This window comes from Rhinolophus ferrumequinum, chromosome 4 (genome assembly GCF_004115265.2).
Source record: "Rhinolophus ferrumequinum isolate MPI-CBG mRhiFer1 chromosome 4, mRhiFer1_v1.p, whole genome shotgun sequence".
NCBI lineage: Eukaryota > Metazoa > Chordata > Mammalia > Chiroptera > Rhinolophidae > Rhinolophus > Rhinolophus ferrumequinum.
In genome coordinates, this window is record NC_046287.1 from 48,132,702 (window position 1) to 48,153,596 (window position 20,895).

The following is a 20,895-nucleotide window of genomic DNA, read 5'->3' on the forward strand; positions in this document are numbered from 1 at the left end:
TTCCATTGCCCAAGGGGATATATCAGTAAAAATCTTACTGGGGGTAATGTCTGTAAAGTTTCTTCCTGTATTTTCCTCTAAGAATTTTATGGTTTCAGATCTTACATTTAAGTCTTTAAGCCATTTTGAATTTATTTTTGTATATGGTTTAAGGAGGTGGTCCAGCTTCATTTTTTTGCATGTGTCTGTCCAGGTTTTCCAGCACCATTTATTGAATAAACTGTCTTTATCCCACCATAAATTCTTGCTTCCGTTTTAGTAAATTAAATGGCCATATAGGCATGGATTTATTTCTGGGCTCTCTATTCTGTCCCATTGATCTATGTGTCTGTTTTTATGCCAGAACCATGCTGTTTTGGTTACTGTAGCCTTGTAGTATAATTTGTTGTCAGGTATCGTTATACCTCCCACTTTGTCCTTATTTCTCAAGATTGCCAAGGCTATCTGGGGTCTTCTATGGTTCCATATAAATTTTAGGATTATATGTTTTACTTCTGTGGAAAAATGTCCTTGGTAGTTTGATAGGAATTGCGTTGAATATGTATATTGCCTTAGGCAGTATGGACATTTTAGCGATGTTAATTCTTCCTATCCATGAACATGGTATGTGTTTCCATCTATTTGTATCTTCTTTTCTTTCTGTCTTCAATGTCTTACAATTTTCTGAGTACAGGTCTTTTACTTCTTTGGTTAAATTTATAGTCTTTGAAGCAATTGTAAATAGCACTGTTTTCTTAATTTCTCCTTCTGGTATTTTATTATTATTATATACAAAAGCAACTGATTTCTGAATATTAATTTTGTATCCTGCTACTTTACTAAATTCATTTATCAGCTCTAATAGTTTCTTGGTGGAGTCTTTAGGGTTCTCTCAATATAGTATCATGTCATCTGCATATAATGACAATTTTACTTTCCCTTTATCAATTTGGATGCCTTTTATTTATTTTTCTTGTCTGATTGCTGTGGCTAGAACTTCCAGCACTATGTTGAATAGAAATGGAGAAAGTGGGCAACCTTGTGTTGTTCCTGATCTTAAGGGGAATGGTTTTAGCTTTTGCACTGAGTATGATGTTAGCTGTGGGTTGACCAGATATGGCCTTTATTATTTTGAGATATGATCCCTCTATTCCCACTCTTAAAGTTTTTATCATAAATGGCTGCTGGATTTTGTCAAATGCTTTTTCTGCATCTATTGATATGACCATGTGATTTTTATTTTTCATTTTGTTAATGTGGTGTATCACATTAATTGATTTGCGGATGTTGGATCACCCTTGCACACCAGGAATGAATCCCACTTGATCATGGTGTATGATTCTTTTAATGTATTGCTGAATTCTGTTCGCTAATATTTTGTTGAGGATTTTTGCATCTATGTTCATTAGAGATATTGGCCTGTAGTTTTCTTTTTTTTTTGTAGTGTCTTTGTCTGATTTTGGGATCAGGGTGATAGTAGCCTCCTAAAAAGTGTTTGGGAGACTTCCCTCCTCCTGGATCTTTTGAAAGAGCTTGAGGAGAATAGGAGATAATTCTTTTTTGAATGTTTTGTAAAATTCACTTGTAAAGCCATCTGGTCCAGGGCTTTTGTTTGTTGGGAGATTGTTAATTACTGATTCAAGTTCCCTGGTGGTAATCAGTCTATTCAGGTTTTCCATTTCTTCTTGAGTTAGCCTTGGAAGGTTGTATGCCTCTAGGAAATTGTCCATTTCTTCCACATTGTCAAAGTTGTTGTCATGAATTAAGAATACAAAAATTCTTAAAACTTTTTGTATTTCTCTGGTGTCTGTTGTCACTTCTCCTCTTTCATTTCGGATTTTATTAATTTGGGTCCTCTCTTTTTTGATGAGTCTGGCTAAAGGTTTGTCAATTTTGTTTGTCTTCTCTAAGAACCAACTCTTGGATTCTTTGACCTTTTGTATTGTTTTTCTGGTTTCTAGTTCATTTATTTCTGCTCTGATCTTTATTATCTCCTTCCTTGTACTTCCTTTGGGCTTATTTTGCTGTTCTTTTTCCAGATCCCTTAAGTGTGAAGATAAACTGTTGATTAGTGATTTTTCTTGTTTCTTTAGGTAGGCCTGCAATGCCCTCTTAGGACTGCTTTTGAGGCATCCCATAGATTTTGGATCGTCGTGTTTTCATTTTCGTTTGTCTTGAGATATCTTTTGATTTCTTCCTTGATCTCTTGGTTGACCCATTCATTATTTAGTAATGTGTTATTCAGCCTCCATGAATTGGTGTGTCTTCCAATTTTTTTTTCTGTAGTTCATTTCTAATTTCATAGCACTGTGGTCAGAGAAGACAATTGGTATGATTTCAATTTTCTTAAATATATCAAGACTTGTTTTGTGGCCTAACATGTGGTCTATCTTGGAAAATGTTCCATGTGTGCTTGAGAAGAACGTGTATTCTGCAGCTGTGGGGTGAAATGCTCTGAAAATATTGATTAAATCCAAGTGATCCAATGTGTCATTTAAGGCCCTTGTTTCCATATTTATTTTCTGTCTGGAAGACCTGCCCTTTGTTGTCAGAGGTGTGTTGCAGTCCCCTACTATGATAGTGTTACAGTTGATCTCTGTCTTATGTCAGTCAGTATCTGTTTTATATATGTAGGTGCTCCTATGTTGGGTGCATAGATGTTTACTAGGGTTATGTCCTCTTGTTGGATTGATCCCTTTATTATTATATAGTGCCCACCTTTGTCTTTTAATATATTCTTCATTTTAAAGTCTATTTTGTCAGATATAAGAATTGCAACTCCAGCTTTTTTCTCATTTCCATTTGCATGAAATATCTTACTCCAACCCTTCATTTTCAGCCTCTGTGTGTCTTTTGTTCTGAGGTGAGTCTCTTGTATACAGCATATACAAGGGTCTTGCTTTCTTATCCAGTCAGCCACCCTATGTCTCTTGATTGGAGCATTTAATCCGTTTACATTTAAAGTGATTATTGATAGGCACATAGTTATTGCCATTTTTAAATTTGTAGTTAGGTTGTTTTGATCTGTCTTCTATTTACAGAAGTCCTTAAACCATCTTCATTGTTTTATATTCTTTTTTCTTTTTGTTGTTCCTTTGGGTGATCTCTGCTAACTTGTCTTCTGAGTCGCTGATTCGATCCTCTGCTTCATCTAACCTGCTGGTAATTCCTTCAAGTGTGTTCTTTATTTCAGTTATTGTATTCTTTATTTCTAACTGGTTGTTTATTATTATTTCTCTGTCCTTCTTTATGTCATCACTATGCTCCTTAAACATTCTTATCATCAGTGTTCTGAACTCTGTCTCTGATAGGTTTGTTACCTCTATTTCATTTGGTTCCAATTCTGGAGGTTTCTTCTGTTCTTTTATTTGGGACATGTTTCTTTGTTTCCCCATTCTGGCTGACTCTTTGTGTTTGCTTCAATATATTAGGTAGATTCCCTAGAGTTCTTAGTTCTTGCTGGGTTATCTTATGTAGTATGTTTCCTTTATATTTGACTTGCACCACTTCCTTCTTCTCTTCTGCGTGTGCTCCAAAGTTGACTCTTTTGTTGTGTATATTGTCCTGTTAATGTTGATCTTTAATTGCGTTTAGCTTGTGAGTAGGTGGGATTGACTGCTAGGCTGACTAGTTGTGAGACTTGGCTCTTCCCACAGCAGGATGTTCTGCTGTGTGAGGGTTGACTGCTTAAATGAGGCTTGGCCTCTATGAGCTCTTGTGCCCGTGGAGAATTCCCTCTGGGTGTGTCACTTGTAGGTCAAACCCGGTAATACTCTGGTTCAGTCTGGAGTTGGCCTCTGGGTGTGTTGAATCTTGTGCCTCTTGAGCTGGGCCCTGGTAGGGTAATTTCAGAACAAAGCAAATCACCAAGCACAACAACAACAACAACAACAAAGAAAAAAACAAATACATTCACATGTAAAAACAACTGACAACCCACACTCAACACAGGCAAAAATATCAAAGATATAAAAACAAAACAAAACAGAAAAGCAGCCTCAGTCTTGGCTTAAGCCCACCAAGTAATCTCCAGGTTGTCCTCTGATGTACCAAAGAGTCTTCTGCGGATTGTGCAGGCAGAGCCGGTCACCTGGTACCCAGAGTGACCTTCGGACTGCAGATTTATATGAGTGGGGCTAAGGGGTCTGGATGGTAGTTTCTACAAAGTCAGTGCAATTTCTGCTCTTCCCTGCACATATGCGCACTGAGAGTAACACCACCAGCCCTGTGCCCAGTTCTCCTGAGTCTTAGGGCACTTCTTCTCTCTCTCTCTGTGTGTGTGTGTGTGTGTGTGTGTGTGTGTGTGTGTGTGTGTGTGTACGTAGCAGGCGGGAGATTTCTGAGCTGCCGAAAGCCCAGAGCTGGGTCTGCTGCCTACTGCTGATCCCTGGGAATGTCTCCGCAGTTGTAATTGCCCTGCCCTAGGCAGGCCAGAAAGGGTGGGGGCTGGGGATGGAGGGGTCTTCTCTCTCCCAGCCCAGCAGTGTTGCACTCTTCCTGAAGGCCAGAAAAGGTGGGGGCTGGGGGTGGAGAAGTCTTTTCTCTCCCTGTCCACTAATATCACACTCTTCCCAGCCTCTTCTCTGGGTCAGAGCTGCACACCAGGTCTTCCCAGATCTTGAACACTACGGCTTCTTTGTAATCTGACACTGCTCCTCAGTTGAGGGGCCAGTTTAAGTCTCTGGAAGGGTGGGGTAGGATTGGAAGAGCAGGGGGAAGGGCCCAGGTATGGAGTTTACGTTCTTTGTCTGACCCAGGGCCCAGTTGGATATGCCAGGTGGGACACATGGGAAAGAGCCCACCTCCTGGCTGTGTTCCATCCTGAGATTCCCTGTGTCTCCACTCTTCTCCCTTCCCTCTTCCCCTGCTCTCCCAATTTGCCCACCTTCAAGTAATCCTCCTACAAGTCTCTTAGCAGTTCTGTGTGATGAGCAGAGAGTCCTTTGATGAGTTAATGATGTTCAGTTTATGGAAAGCTCCGGAGGAGAACTCAAGAAGTCCACCTTGCTGCCTCTATTCCTATGACATCACTCCCAACATGTAATATTTTTAATAGAAGTTGTTGAGTTAAATGGGCAGACTTCTTCAGAAAATGTCATATAAATCTTGGGCCACTGTAACAGCCTGGAAGTAGCAGTAGTATGGACCCTGCTAATTGGAAGGGGGAAACAATTTGCAGGGAGGTTCATAGAACCATTAGGAAAGGTTCACTTCAATAGAATTCCAAGCAATAAGGCATTAGTGAAGCAACTGTCACAAACAGAAGTTTGTAAAATTATAATTAATATTTATTGAACAGTTGCTAGGTATTAACACTGAGGCCTTTATATAAATTATCTCATTTAATTTCTAGTAAACTGGACGAGTAGTCTCTACTAATACTCCTATGTTACAGGAAGGAAAAATGTTCAAAGAACTTTCAGACTGAGGAATTCAATCTCAACCGAAAGCTCATACTTTTTTGAAACCATATATCAAATATGGTAAGTGAAAGTAGCAAACGGACTTGCTTTTGGGGCAAACATTTGCAGCTGAGCTCTTATCTACGAGACACATTTGACAATCAATGTTATGTTCTTTGGAAAACAGTTGTATCAGGAATCAAAGGGCATGTATTGGCAACTTTCAGAAGGAAATGAGTAGCCCATTTGATTTTCAGTAGCAAGCCCACACATAAAAACTAGCATTAGCAGTTTCAATTTTGAAAATTGAGAATATGTAATAATTACCTATTGCTGATTCCCATATATATTTTTTACTTTTGAAAATAACGGTTACAGATTTTTAAACTTTCCTTTGGCTTCCTTCTCTGTTTTCTTTCAAGTCCTTCATGTGTTTCTTTGTTTATGTTGACTTACGTCTTGTCTTTCTGGTTATATAGGCTTTGCTCAAATGTCCAGTAGTAATTACCTTTGTATTCATGTTTAAGGTTAAGCACTAAATATTTTATTGTGATCCTAGACAGAATTTTTAATGTTGTTTTCATTTCAGTGATTATTATGTTGATGCAAAAGTAATTGCGGTTTAAATGTAAAAAAAAAAAAAAAAATGCAAAAACGCAATTACTTTTGCACCAACCTAATAGATTAAGCCGATTTTTGAAAATGTTTGACTGTTGGTATCTGTATAGACATAAAAGTTGATCCAAAGTGGAATTTTAATCGAGGAATTAAGTATTTCCTGGACAATTGGTTAAGACTGTTGGTTTCTATAATAAAGACACCCAGAATTCCAGCATCTCCAAAAAGATGGATGTTGGTTCTTTCTCCTGAAACAGACTCAATGTAAGCAGGTAGTACAGGGCAGATAAGAACCCCTACTCCACAATATCATATTATTTCCTGACCAGAGAAAAGAAAAAATGCAGGGTAAGCAGCTGTCTGCTAAAAATGTGATGTGTAAGTTGCATACATCAATTCCATTTTCATCTCGTTAGTGAAATGTAATCACATGGCTCTACCTAGCTGCCATGGAAACTTTGAAGAGTAATGTTTACCTGGATGCCCATCTAAAACTTGGGGCATTGAGGGTTTCTGTTACTAAAAGGAACAAAAAGTAAAAAAAATATTGATAAAAATTTACAGTGTCATCACAGGAGCCAAATGCTTAGTTGGTGATTTTGAAATTCAGCCTATAGATGTTCTCTTAGTTTCACTTGTGTCAGTACTACGTGTCTACCATGATGTCAAACACATCAGTTGTGCCTGATGTCCAAGTTAAAAGTCCCTGCTTTTCTTGCTTGTGTGTTTCTTAGTTGACTTAGTTGTTTTATTTTAACACTCCAATTTTTCTGCTATAGAGTAGGAGGGGTAGTTATCTGGTTCAGTAGCTTGGGGAAAAAATACAGAAGCTTAACTGTTGCTTTTTTCCCCCCACATTTTCAATAGCCTCTTTTCTTTTCAGTTGTGTGAGAAACTTCACTTTGGAGCAACCTGATGCCTCCAATTCTTGAGCCATTCTGGTATTACATAGTGAGAATAGGTTTGCTTCTGGATTTCTCTCAGATATTTCTGGCCAACCCCTATGCAAGGCTGAGGTTTAGCTTTCTCTGTGTCACTAAGTCAGTTTTCAGCATCCAGAATTTTGTAGTTGTTCTTTTCTCTCCTACTCTCCTTGTCCTTGCAGGTGTATGCCTCTCCAAAGATCCCTTTATTCTATGTTTAGCAGAGTTTCTATGTCATGTTACCTATCTTGGTAGCAGGGAGAGATAATAGAATACAACAAAGTGCAAAACAGATTATTCTGTGACCTCCTTTCCAGTAAAACTAGACAAAAAGAATAGAGAAATTGAGGCTTTAGGAAAATATATTCATTTCTCCATGACTTAGATATTACAGTTTTGTCCCTAAACAATTTCTTTTTCATATTGGTATGTCTATATAATTTTATATCAAAGCTATGTAAACGTGAGAATGCTAAATGAGTTGGAATGCTGATCTAAATGGACTGGAAAGAGGGAAACTTGTACTCTTAGAGTGCTGAACCTGTTATGATGGGACAGATCACAGAAAATCAAGATGTGGAGGCCATACAGGCTTAACAGGATAGCCTCATAGCAGTTTATAAGTGGAACTTTAGCTACTGGGGGAGTTAGAAAATTAGTGGCGATCATGGCAAGAAGGCAAGGAGTCTAGTGGGGCCCACTGGTGACTGTAGGAAGCTGTTCTGAGAAGAGCTGGAGAATGGAATCAGGGGGTCCTGTAATTATGGAAGGAACTAGAATTAAGAATCTGTAAATAAGAAAAGCTGCTGATTTCAGCATGAACTATAAACAAATGCTAGGAATACAAGCTCTTGAAAATCTAATATTAGGGAACAACTCTCATTCCCAAAGGGAATAAAAAGATAAGGCAGATTCCAATCCTAAATAAACTTGGGTGCAAGCAGATTGGCCCAAAGGGACTGAAGTAATCATTTCAGGGATCCGGGCACTAGGAAAGCAATAGAAGAATTAGACTTGAGAAAAATAACAAAGTAAATACCCAGTGGCTAGACAGTATACATATTCATTTAGAGACCATTGATAAGGTCTAATTTGATCCTAAACCACTGAGCTAGTGCCCTGAGCTGCTTAAAAAGAGGGTTGGTCTTGGGTTTTAAGAAGCTTAGTTTATAGATGGATACTATATAAATTCAGGTGTGGAATCATAGGAAAACTGAGGGTTAGATTCAAGGAAATTATACATTTTTTTAAATGTACCTTGAAACATTCCTCATTATTATCTGTCCCTTTATCTGTCACCTCAATCATTATTACTTAAATCCCCAGGAAGAAAAGAACATCTGTTTGGGATTTTAATTACATAGTTCTTTGTCCCTTTCTATAAAATGTAGGGCAGTAGGGTCTCAGACTTAACAGGAGACATCCTAAGCTGGGACTGTGAGTCCTTAGAGAACAAAGGATTTTCAAAGCAACTAGAAGTTTTGTGAGATCAGATAAACAAGGGGTCAAAGAAGGTTTTACCCTAATATCTTTTTTAGTAAGAATGAAACAGGCTCAGCACATTATTCTTCATTCTATGTATTAAACTAGCCACCTAGTCTGTTTGTTTCTATGCGTATCTTGAAAATATTCTTAATTACAGCCCTTCATCTCCATTTCTATAGCCACATTCTTAGTATCATCTTAGCATCTTTCTTACTTGTTATTTCAAATAACTTCTGTCTTCTCTCAGTGTCTCTAATTCATCCTCACTCTGGTATGGGAGCTATCTGTCTGAAAGTTAAATATAGCTATGTTGTTATTCCAATGCTAAAGATATTTCAGTGGTTTACTGCACAATAAATCTAAATTCCGTTGCATGGCATATGGGATATTTTATAATCTGTTTCATATCTACCTTTCTAAACTTCTCCGACAAACTCTAGCCCTATAATATCTCTAAAGTTCCATGGTTATTCCTTGCTCTTGAAAACTTGCAAGCCTTTTCATCTTCTAGCCTATTTTATGTTTTTCCCATCACTTGATAGCCCAAGAATCAGGAAGCAAACTTCCTTCTAAAGGGAGGAATGTGTGGTAGAGAAGAGAAAGGAGGCTTTCTTCTTAATACCCTGTAGTAGAAGGAGTATATGTTTTGCTTTTTATTATTGTTGTTGAATTTTTTGCCAGCAAAAAGCTTGGAAAAGAAAAGGAAGTTCCAAACTCTGGGAAAAATGCCTTTCATATGTGTCTCCTTTTCAGTGAAGGAAGTCATTGAATGTTTGACCGGATTCTTTCACTTGAAACTCTATTTTTTTAAATTTTACCCATTTAAAATAAATTCTTAGATAAAATATGGCACATGTCAAATCTAGAACAGAATATCGCCCAGCCTCTAAATTCTCTAACAGATAGATGGAGTATGAGTTGGAGAAATAAAAAATTACTGCAATGAATAAACCCAAAGTAAAAACAGTGACATAAAAGTATATTGAGTTAATTAGTAATCCCTGAGGAAACGAGAATTATACTGAAGCAGAGGGATGAGAGATGAGCGCTGACAGACTGTTATGCAAACAATGACCTTGTATTGATTTACAAGTTAAGATAGTCGTAATATATTCTATACATTATGTAGTATATAAAGGAAGCAGCTCAGGAAATGATACATTTAAAAGTTTCTATCTAGAGACAGGCTTTTCAGTCCATCTATTTGGATGGGCAAAATCTCATGATTAATTTCACTAACTGTGTAGCTCTTACTTGCATGTGTGGACGTAATTTAGTTCCAGAAAAGAATGAGTCCCTGAGTCATAACTGTGGCTATAAGACGTGGGGACCCCTGAAAACAAGGCTTATCCCTTGATCAGATCAAAGAGTAAATGTGCTGGTCTTCCTAGGCCCCATGCTGGGGTGAGAAGCCACAGAGAGTTCTACCTTTCTTCCCTTTCCTAAGCATCCTTGGGAAAGGAGAACTGCCTAGCTCACCATGCTGTGAAATGCCTTCATCACATTTATTTTCCAGCAGGATGACCCTCAAGGAGTATAAGATGCAGGACAACTCAGCCAGACCAAGATCCACTCAGGATAACCTTATTGGAAAGGAAGCCTCATCATTGGCGTCTTTCACTGACACTTTGGGATATTGTTAGAGGCAAATATTTTAAAATTGATATTCATTAGAGTTCTTCACCATATGCAACCATGTACACCTTTTTTTTCCCCTAGCAAAATATTTAACCATGAATAATTTGAATAACTGTGTCATTTGTGCATTGTGATCCACAAAATATAAATATATTAGCCTCTTCCCAAGGCTGGGGTTAGGTAGAGAATGGAAGCTGGAAAGCAAGCAAAATAAAATAAAACAAGCCAACAAACAAACAAACTACATCAAAAGGTCAAAGCGTTGTTTAGGAGGATTAAATGAGATTTTACATGTGTCCTGAGGTAGAATGTTACAACTTTAGTTGTCCCAGAGTTGGAAAATAGGCTCAAAATAGGTTCATAAGTTGAGATATAGTCAGGGGTAGTTTCTTAACATTCTAAGAAGGTCCCTTCTCCAAGGCTTACTTGGAGATTAAGTCTGACCACTATGCAGAGAATGTTGTTACTGCCCTGCCCAGGTCAACTGACCGAAGCAGCACACCCAGCCCTCAGTTGTTGGAAGAGTTAGCTGCTATCTGCTCGTAGCTGCCTCTTCTGCTCCGGAGACTCCCCCTCAGGTCACTGGGGCCAACATCCTGGGAGATTATGCCCAGTCCTGTTGCCTCCTCCAACCCTGTTTGCCCCTGCCCATAAGACAACTTGCAGACAAGAATGGGGGACTGACAAGGGGTCCAAAAGACCACCCTATTTTATTCCAGATAGAGGTAATGCTGCACTGTGATTCATCCTTTGAGCTCCTGTATGTATCGAACCATTCCTGACATTCTCAATAAATCTTATCTCCCCAAATGGTAACAGGCTGCTGCTGTCCCAGGAGCATACCCATATGGGAACATGTTAGAATTGGGGGTAGCAGGTTTGTTTTCCTATACAAAATCTTTAATATTTAAAAGAAAGAATCTCCTATGTTAATACCAACAACTTTATCAGGCTTGGCCACCCAGTAAGTTGCACACACACTTGGGTGCTTGGAAGGTTATTGCTCAGCTTTTTAACTGGTCAAGCCAAGCAAAGTGTTCACTTTTCCCACCACTGGACTCGGTGTTTATCATCCATGAGGGTGCGTTTCCTGGCACAGGCTGTGCGTGTGCTATAGTTGATCCTTGCCGCAGGAGCAAGAAGCCAGTAAAATTGGCAGGATTCTTGTGGCCACTTTCACTTCAGAATGTGGTGTTTATTGAATTGCAGCTTTCTGAATGAGTAGGCTGAGCCACTCAGTATGCCCCTCAGTTAAAAAAATTTCTTTTTTTATTTTTTTATTTTTGTAGTGTTCTAGATGGAAGGCAACCAGTGAGTTGTAAAATAAATGTTAGTAACCTGTTCCTACAGATGATACAGAAGCGCTGGCTCAAGGGGTTTTTCGTCTGCAAGGTTCTTTTTTTTCTTTTTCAATTAAATTTTATTGGAGTGACAATGGTTAGTAAAATTACATAGGTTTCAAGTGTATAATTCTGTAGTATATCATCTATATATCACATTGTGTGTTTACCACCCAGAGTCAGTTCTCCTTCCATCACCATATATTTGGCCCCCTTTACCCAGTTTTACTATTCCCCCTCCCCCCTTACCCTCTGATAACCACTAAACTATTGTCTGTGTCTAAGAATTTTTGTTTCTTTATTTGTTTGTCTTGTTCCTTTGTTGCTTTCAGTTTTATATTCCACATATGAATGAAGTCATATGGTTCTCAACTTTTACTGTGTGACTTAGCATAATAATATCAAGATCCATCCATGTTGTCACAGTGGTATTATTTCATCTTTTCTTATGGCAGAGTCGTATTCCATTGTGTATATATACCACATCTTTATCCATTCATCGATCGAAGGACATTTTGGTTGTTTCTATGTCTTGGCCACTGTAGATAAAGCTGCAATGAACAGTGGAGCACATATATCTTCATGGATAAATGTTTTCAGATTTTTTGGGTAGATACCCAGGAGAGGGATTGCTGAGTCATATGGTAATGCTATTCTTAATTTTTTGAGGAACCTCCACACTGCCTTCCTTAGTGGCTGTACCAATCTGCATTCCCACCATCAGTGTATGAGGGTTCCTTTTTCTCCTCAGCCTCTCCAACACTTGTTACTCTTTGCCTTGTTGATGATAGCCATTCTAACGAATGTGAAGTGATATCTCACTGTGGTTTTTATTTGCATTTCTCTGATGATTAGTGATGCTGAACATTTTTTCATATGTCTACTGGCCATCAGTATGTCCTCTTTGCAGAAATGTTTATTGAGGTCCTCTGTCCATTTTTTAATTGGATTGTTTGTCTTTTTGTTGTTGTTTAGTTGTATGAGTTCCTTATATATTTTGGATATTAGCCCCTTATCGGAGGTGTTGTTTGCAAATATCTTCTCCCATTTAGTTGGATGCCTCTTTATTTTGCTGATGGTTTCTTTTGCTGTAAAAGCTTCTGCACCTGCAAGATTCTTAAGATTCTTTTGCTTCTTTATAGCTACTTGGTTTTGATGAGTTTGCTGTGATCCTGGGATGTTCAAGTACTTCTCCCAGCATTGGCCTTTGGCTGGATTATGCTTCAACAGCCTTGAAATGGGGTCCCCTGTCCCCTCTGGTACACAGTCACATTTTTCATATTTTCTAGGAACCTGCAAGCAACAAAAACTTCCTGATCAATATTCAACTGGCCTCAGAACTTTCCCTGTATTTTAATATATTTTTATGGTGTTCTTGCTTGCAGTTTGCAACATTTCGCCAGACGATCTTTGATGCTATGAAAGTAGCTGAGTCGTAGTGGGGCAAAAAAAAAAAAAAAAAAAAAAAAAAGACATGAGCCCCTCAGATCAGCACAGCAGAGAAAATACCATGCAGCCCCAGTATGAGATTTACTTTTTCTGAGATCTTTCATTCCATTTTCCTTCAAAATTAAAATTTTGATACACTCATATCACAGTTAGATAATAGACTTTCATTCTGTTTAGAGTGAGAATATAGAGACAATGGAAAAAACAACAGGGTTCAGATTAATAGGAGATGACAACTGGACCAAACAGGAGGTGGCAGCCCTGCCAGATCCATGGCTCAGTGGCAGTGACAGGCAGTTAGCGATCACAGAGGACCAGATGCAATGGGAGGCAGCAGCAATTCACTGAGAGCTTTCTGTTTCCTCCACTATCATGCATCGTGTTTGCAGAGATACATAAACATTAATGTGTGCTTTTTTAAAGAATGGAGTTATGTTAGGAAGAAAGAAAGTCACGAAACCAGGAAAAAAAAACCAAAAAAACCCAAAAACAGTTCCAGTGGAAAAATAGGGACATTCTTCCCAACTCACAGCATTATAGAAGAAATGAAAAATATCGAACAATTTAACAGCGGATTTAAAACTTTTACATGATATTGTAGAATTTAAAGCAATTTTTAGAATGCACCTGGCATATCCAGCACAGAAAACATTGATATCTCACTACTACACATGCAGCGATTAGGCTCTTTTATTTTTCTCTTAAATTTTTTCCTTCACATTTCTACCTCCACATAAATAAACACAATCAGAAAATATATATCAATAACAATAAATCTTGACTAATATATTTATTTAATTAAAACATGTAATGCTTTTTCTCTGTAGATAAACAGAGTATTATAGTTATCATTGTAATCTCCTGCATACATTTAACTGTACAATAATTAATATTAATTCTTACATATTGTTTGTTCCAAAATATCCTCAGAGATGTACTCATGTCCACAAAATAGAGAATGAAATTAATGATGCAATTAGTTAGTAGCCCAACCCCCAAGTAATTTACAGTTTCACACTTACACACATAGATCATATCCACACACCACATATTTTCAAACGCAAACTGTAAATCAACCTCTTTAAACTAAATATTGCATTTTTGAGTAATCTTTATATTTTAAATATTGTGGACATATTAAAATTTGAAGATAGCAGTGCAGTGTACACCTGAAGCTGAAGCTGAATAATAATGAATGTCAAGTATAATTTAATATATATGTAGTCACAGGATGTGGAGTACAGCATAAGGAATAGAGTCAGTGGAACTGTAACAGCTATATACGATGTCAGAGGGGTAGTAGATTGGGGGGGGTATTATCACTTTGTAAGAGGTATAAATGTCTAACTATTACATTTTTTTGTACACTTGAAACTAATAATAATAAAATGAAATGAAATAAAATAAAATCTTCATGACTGAGGAAAAAAAAAGTTGAAGATAGCAATAAAAAAAAAATAAGCTGTCTGATAAGACCAGTATCTGGTGTTATCAATGATCACCTGATCACTTGGACTGCAATATAAGAAAAAAAATTCTCAAAATGACAGAATCATGTCTGTCACGTTTGCAATATTGAAGGCAGAAAATGTTAAGATGCTAAAACATTACACATATGCATTCAAAACTAACCCACTGACATATATTATCATTCCAAGTTTCCATGACTTTGAAGCAGATGTTTCTGAATACTCATTTATCTAGACTTTGAGTATAACAAAATAAAAATATAGAAATACTTACTTGAATGCATCGCTCTGCAAAAAATGCAACTTTATGGTAAAGATACATTTAAATAAATGTACCCAAATTTATTTTGCTAAATGAGTATTATCGAGAGATTATGGGATTTGGAATTTAAGTCCGTCAAGTTAAGACTCATGCCTATGAAAAGTCCCTCTTATTACTCTTCAGTCACACCTACTTTTTAATTGAAGTTTGCTTGTTTAGCAATTTGATATCTCCTGTCATTATCAAGATAGGTTTTAAATTATTTTCAAGTATTTCCAGCAAATAAGATTTGCTTTCAGAGAACAAGTGTAAAGCATTTTTGAAGATATAGAAAAGCCTGTGCCACAGTCTTTCAATACTGTTTTCAAAGTGAAAAAAAAAATTGTTTTGAATCATGATAGTAACATTGGTATCATAAGCTTTTGAATGCCTTAACACATTCAGATGTACCCATTCTCATTAAACAGAAGTTTGAGTTTCTTTTATGTGCCACGGATGATTTTGAAATGAGAAATAAAGATAATAAATAAATAAATAGTCTCTGCCCACCTGGAGATCACAGTTAAATAAAACACATGAAGCCTAAGCAAATAGCTGATAAAAATCAAAGCATTTATAGTAAAAAGAAAGGAAAAATGGAGGCTAATTTGGCAAAATTTAAGCAACACGGGAATCTAGAGGAATAAGCAGAGCTCTATAGCTGCTTTTGTCCTAATGAATTTTCCACATCTTGATGAACTTAACCATCAGTTTGAAATGCTGTATGAGTTACGGGAAACAAAGGTAAAATCTCACAGTTCAACCAAGATGGAAAGTTCATTGATGAGTCCCGACATTAATCTAATAATGCACAAGGTGCATCACCAGGGTAAGAGTGAAAACACTCAAAGAACAAACTGCAGAGGAAATTGTCTTGATACATCAGAAGTAAAAAGATGCAAAACAAGCTGAGAGTAGAAGTATTAAACAGCCTTTGGATTTAGAGCCCTAATCACAATAACTGGAAACTCCCAAATAGCTTGATCCATGAATTTAGTTAAAGTGATTCTGGGCTAGAAGAGACCATGCACTCAGCAAAAGAAAATGCAAATATTCCCTTACTCCCACATAAATTTCAAAGAGTAACACAAATAATCATCCAAGGATTATTACGCACTTATAAACATGTTTTATAAAAAACCAAGAATCCAAACAAATAACATTCTCATAAGTTAAAAAAATCAGATTTGCAAATACTCTGGATATGGAAATATAACATAAAGATTATATAATTTGCTGATGCTGTATAATGATAAGAAAGGCTGTTTTAAAACTTTTCAGGGAAAAGTAAATTAATAGTGAATGAAGACAAACAAAAATATTTATCGGGTTGGAAAAAGAACCAAATAAAATGTTTAGTAATTAAAAATAATTTATTTTAAATATTTCAATTATATAACTTAAATGGAAATTCAACCATTGGTTTTAAAATCAAAATAGACATAGCTAAAGACAGAATTAGTAAACTAGGTGCCAGATCAGAAGACATTGTACAGAATGAATCACAGAAAGAAAAAAAAAAAAGGTAACCTTTATGAGAGGTTTAAAGACGAGCAGTAGAGGGAGAATGCTCAGCAAACATTTGAGTTCTAGAAGTATAAGTGGAGAAAAATAGAAGAGATAATATCTTAAGAGAAAAAGGTTGAGCATTTTCCTTACTGATTACAATCAGCAATCTCCAAAAAATAAAAAATAAAAAAAAATGAAAAATGGTGAATCTCAAGCCATATAAAGAACTATAGAAACAAGGCTAGCTATATTTTAGTGAAGCTGTATGAAACTATATTCAAAGAAGAAAACAATACCTTATAGCTCTACAGAGGGGAATAAAAGTTTATCTTTAAAGACGGACATATTTGACTGACAGAGAAAATGGAGGAGTATGGAATGGTATTTTTAATGTCCTGAAAGACAATAACGATCAATCTAGATTTTTATAGTTGAAACTGTATTTCAAGAATGAAGTGAAAGTTAATTTCCAGGTAAGCGGGTATCCATATTCATAATCATAAATAACACTTGAATACACACACACAAACACACACACACACAAATTGTCCCTGATTTATGATGTTTCAATTTATGGTTTTTTTGATTTTATGATGGTTCAAAAGTGATATGCATTCAGTTGCTAGGCTAAACTATGATGGTTACCTCATTGTAAGTCGAGGAGGATCTGTTTATACCTATCTCTTTATTACATATGATCCTATTAGGTAGCTATTTTAAATATCCACAATTTTTTTAAAATGAGGAACCAGAGCAAAAAGAGTTTACTAATTTGTCCAAGGCCATATGATTAGTACAAGTCAGGATGGAATTTGAAAGCCCTCTGGCTCCAGAGGCTCTTAGCTTAACCAAAGTCAGGAAAAGATAATGTCCTAGCTCAAGGCAACCAGGCAGGAAGAATCTCCCCCTCCTGGAGGAAAGGTCAGCCTTTCAGCTTGTTCAAGCCTCCAATGGCTTGGATGGGGCCCACCCAAAGTAAGAAGGATGATCTGCTTTACTCAGTCTATTGATTCAAATGTTAATCTCATCCAGTAACACCCTCACAGAAACACCCAGAATAATGTTGGGTCAAATATCTGAGCACTTACTGGCCCAGTCAAACTGATAAATAAAATTAACTATCACGGGTCCCAAGTTACAAATTATTTCCTCCATGAGGATTTTCTTGACCTTCCCAAAACAACTTAGGTATGTCTTTACACATTTCTATGGCATCCCCTTAATCCCTTTGATTTAAAGCACTTGCATTGTCATGGTAGGCATTATCTTTGTATCTGGGACATTTACCACAGTGTTTGACATATAAAAGGTGCTAATGAATGTTTGTTGAATGTATAAATGAATTATAGTATATGTAGTGCATAAAATGAAACTAAGCCATTGGAATGGAGAGGACTGTCTTCTGTCATTAATGATTGTATTGATAAGTGATGTCATCTGTCTTCTTTCCTATTTAAAGTATGAAAAATAAACTATTTATCATTCAAACTATAATAGCTTAAGGATGGCATTACCCTTCAATTGTTGTTTAATTGACAGTAGTTTCTGATGTCAATTAGCAGTGGTACAGGGATAATATTAAGCTAAATTTATAAATGAATATTACATTGTTCATAAGACCAATTGCAATTCAAAATGCTACTTGGATTCTATTCTAAAATATATGACAATGAAACAATTACCTAAGGTTGCACTAATGAGGAAAATAGAATTGTTAAATAAGCAATTTAAAGGATCTATAAAATTCATAACACATAATTGTATTAGTTTCCTATGGCTACCATAAGAAATTACAACAAAGTAGATGACTTAAAACACCATAAATTTATTCTCAAATAGTTCAGGTGGCCAGAAGTCTGAAATTAAGGTGTTTGCAAGGTTGGTTCTTTGTGAAGTTTTTGATGGAGAAACTGTCCCAGGACTCTATCCTAGTTTTTGGTGGTGATAGTCAGTCCTTGGCTGGCTTTGGCTTGTAGATGCTTCACTCTAATCTCTGCCTCTATTTTCACACCTCCTTCTTTTCTATGTCTCTTTGTGTCCTCTCCTGTTTTTATAAGAACACCAGTCATTGGATTTAGGGCCCGCTCTAAATCTAAAATGATTGCATTTCACAGTCTATAACTAATTACATCTGCAAAGACTTTTTTTTCCACATTCTGATGTTCCAAGTGGGTATGGATTCTTTTTTTTTTTTTTTTTTTTTTAAGATTTTTATTGGGGAAGGGGAACAGGACTTTATTGGGGAACAGTGTGTACTTCCAGGACTTTTTTCCAAGTCAAGTTGTTGTCCTCCCAGTCCTAGCCGTGGAGGGGGCAGCTCAGCTTCAAGTTGTTGTCCTTTCAGTCTTAGTTGTGGAGGGTGCTGTTCAGCTTCAAGTTGTTGTCCTTTCAGTCTTAGTTGTGGAGAGCGCAGCTCAGCTCCACGTCCAGTTTCCATTGTTAGTTTCAGGGGGCACAGCCCACCATCCCTTGCGGGAGTCGAAACCGGCAACCTTGTGGTTGAGAGGACGCGTTCCAACCAACTGAGCTATCTGGGAGCTTAGCCGCAGCTCAGCTCAAGGTGCCGCGTTCAATTTTAGTTGCAGGGGGCGCTGCCCACCATCCCTTGCAGGACTCGTGAAATTGAACTGGCAACCTTGTGTTGAGAGCCCACTGGCCCATTTGGGAATCGAACCGGCAGCCTTCGGTGTTAGGAGCATGGAGCTCTAACCCCCTGAGTCACCGGGCTGGCCCCCTGTCATTTCATTTTTATTAATATTTTAATTACATGAGAAAATATTGGCCACATACAAAGCCTGCAATTAAAATATGCAATTAAATAAAAACTATAGATGATCAATTCTACAGTTTCACATTCAAGCTAAGTGCAAGAATCCTTTAAGTATAATACTATCAGAATCATGACTGACATGAAAATGAATTAACATTGTCTCATTTATATTTACTAATAACAGTCTTTTCTGTTGAATCAGATTTTTAGAAATATGTGAAAATTCACCTGTATTTCCAAAAGAGTAGATAGCCAGTTATCAATTTTAAAATTACACTAGTATAGTATATAAAGTAATACATTTTCTTTTTTTTTAAATTAAATTTCATTTTCTAATAAATGTTTGTCTGTGCAAGTTTGGGTATAGAGTTGAGCACAGATACTCCTTTTCACCATGAGTAGATGACACAGAAATGTTAAGTAAGTGTTTTTTTTTTTTTTTTTCTAGAAATGATAGAGCTGCGAGAGTTTATTTCTGTCTTTGAATAAGTCACATTGCTTCTGTCATTAATATCATATATCACATGTGGGCATATGTAAAAATCATAATAAGTATGCTTTTTTATTTATGCTCATTGAAATGAAGTGTTGGAAAATATCTCCAATATTTTCAAAGTCGTGTTCTTTATATTACAAGCCTTTAGATCTTTTGAGAAAAATGACTTTTAGTTCTACCAACAATAATAACAACAAATTTGGGAAGACAGAAAAAAAGAAAGAAACAATTTCTTTTGATTTATAGATACCATATCACAAAATGTGATGCAAATGCTATAAATATGAACTGATATTCTGCAAGGTATTTAAATTAATTCAAATTTAATTAACAAATTAATTATTCAAAATGTCTTATTTTACTGCTAATGTAAGACAATTCCTATAAATATGCTGGATGTGGGTAGGTACTGAAAATAATAAATAGTAAAATCAAATACAAATTTGTATGTCAACTTGACTTTCTAGAATATATCCACCTTGTCATTTCCTTCTGGAACAACGTAGACACACTTCTGAGGCCCCATAATAGAAATGGCCTTTCAATGGATTATGTTTAACCATCTTCTAAATATGATTACAAAAGTAGTATATAATTGTTTTCCCTGACAGATAATTTTGACTTTAACAAATTTAAAAACATTAAAATCACACAAAATATGTCCTCCAACTACAATGGAATAAAATTAGAAATCAAGAACAGGAGGAATTTGAAAAGTTCCCAAGTATGTGGAAATTAAACAATACACTACTAAGTAACCAATGGGTCAAAGAAGAAAAAGCAAGAAATATTAGAAAATACATGGAGATGAATGAAATACATGATACAATTCATATTTGGACCAAAAAAGAGACCTTTCTATAGATGGGCCCACTAATTTTGAAGCTAAAGTGATTACAAGATTGCTGTGAATTTCTAAGATAATTGGAGAAAAATCGCAAAGTTTGAGGATGATCAGCTTTATTGGAGACACGTAATATACAAGAGAATGCTCCACAATGAAAAATAAATAATAGAGCACAATAAAAAGGAGTTTTAAAAAGTATTTTCATATTAACAGTGAGATTAAAATGGCAAGCAAATAATAAATTTCTGATTCAAGGACATGCAGGTATTTCAAAAACAAATGAGAAAAGAAAGGAAATAAAGAGAAATTTGAGTAAGAAAACCTGTAATTTTTAAAATAAAAGAAATTTTAAAATGGGTTGCCTAGCAGACCGGGAACACAAACAAATATTATTGAATAGTGTATTGAACAAATAATAATTTTCAGAATACAACAGAAGATATATAGAGGGAAAGTAAAGCAAAGTTGAGCCATAAAGGACAGAACCAGAAGATAAAATATTTGTCTAACAGGTATTCCAGAAGGAGACTGCAAAGGAAATAGTGCCTAGGAGGTATGAACTGCTTTAGCTTTTTCTTGTCTGGGAAACTCACTATCTGTCCTTCAATTTTAGATGATAGCCTTGATCAGTAGAGTAGTCTTGGTTATAGGTCCTTGCTTTTCATCATG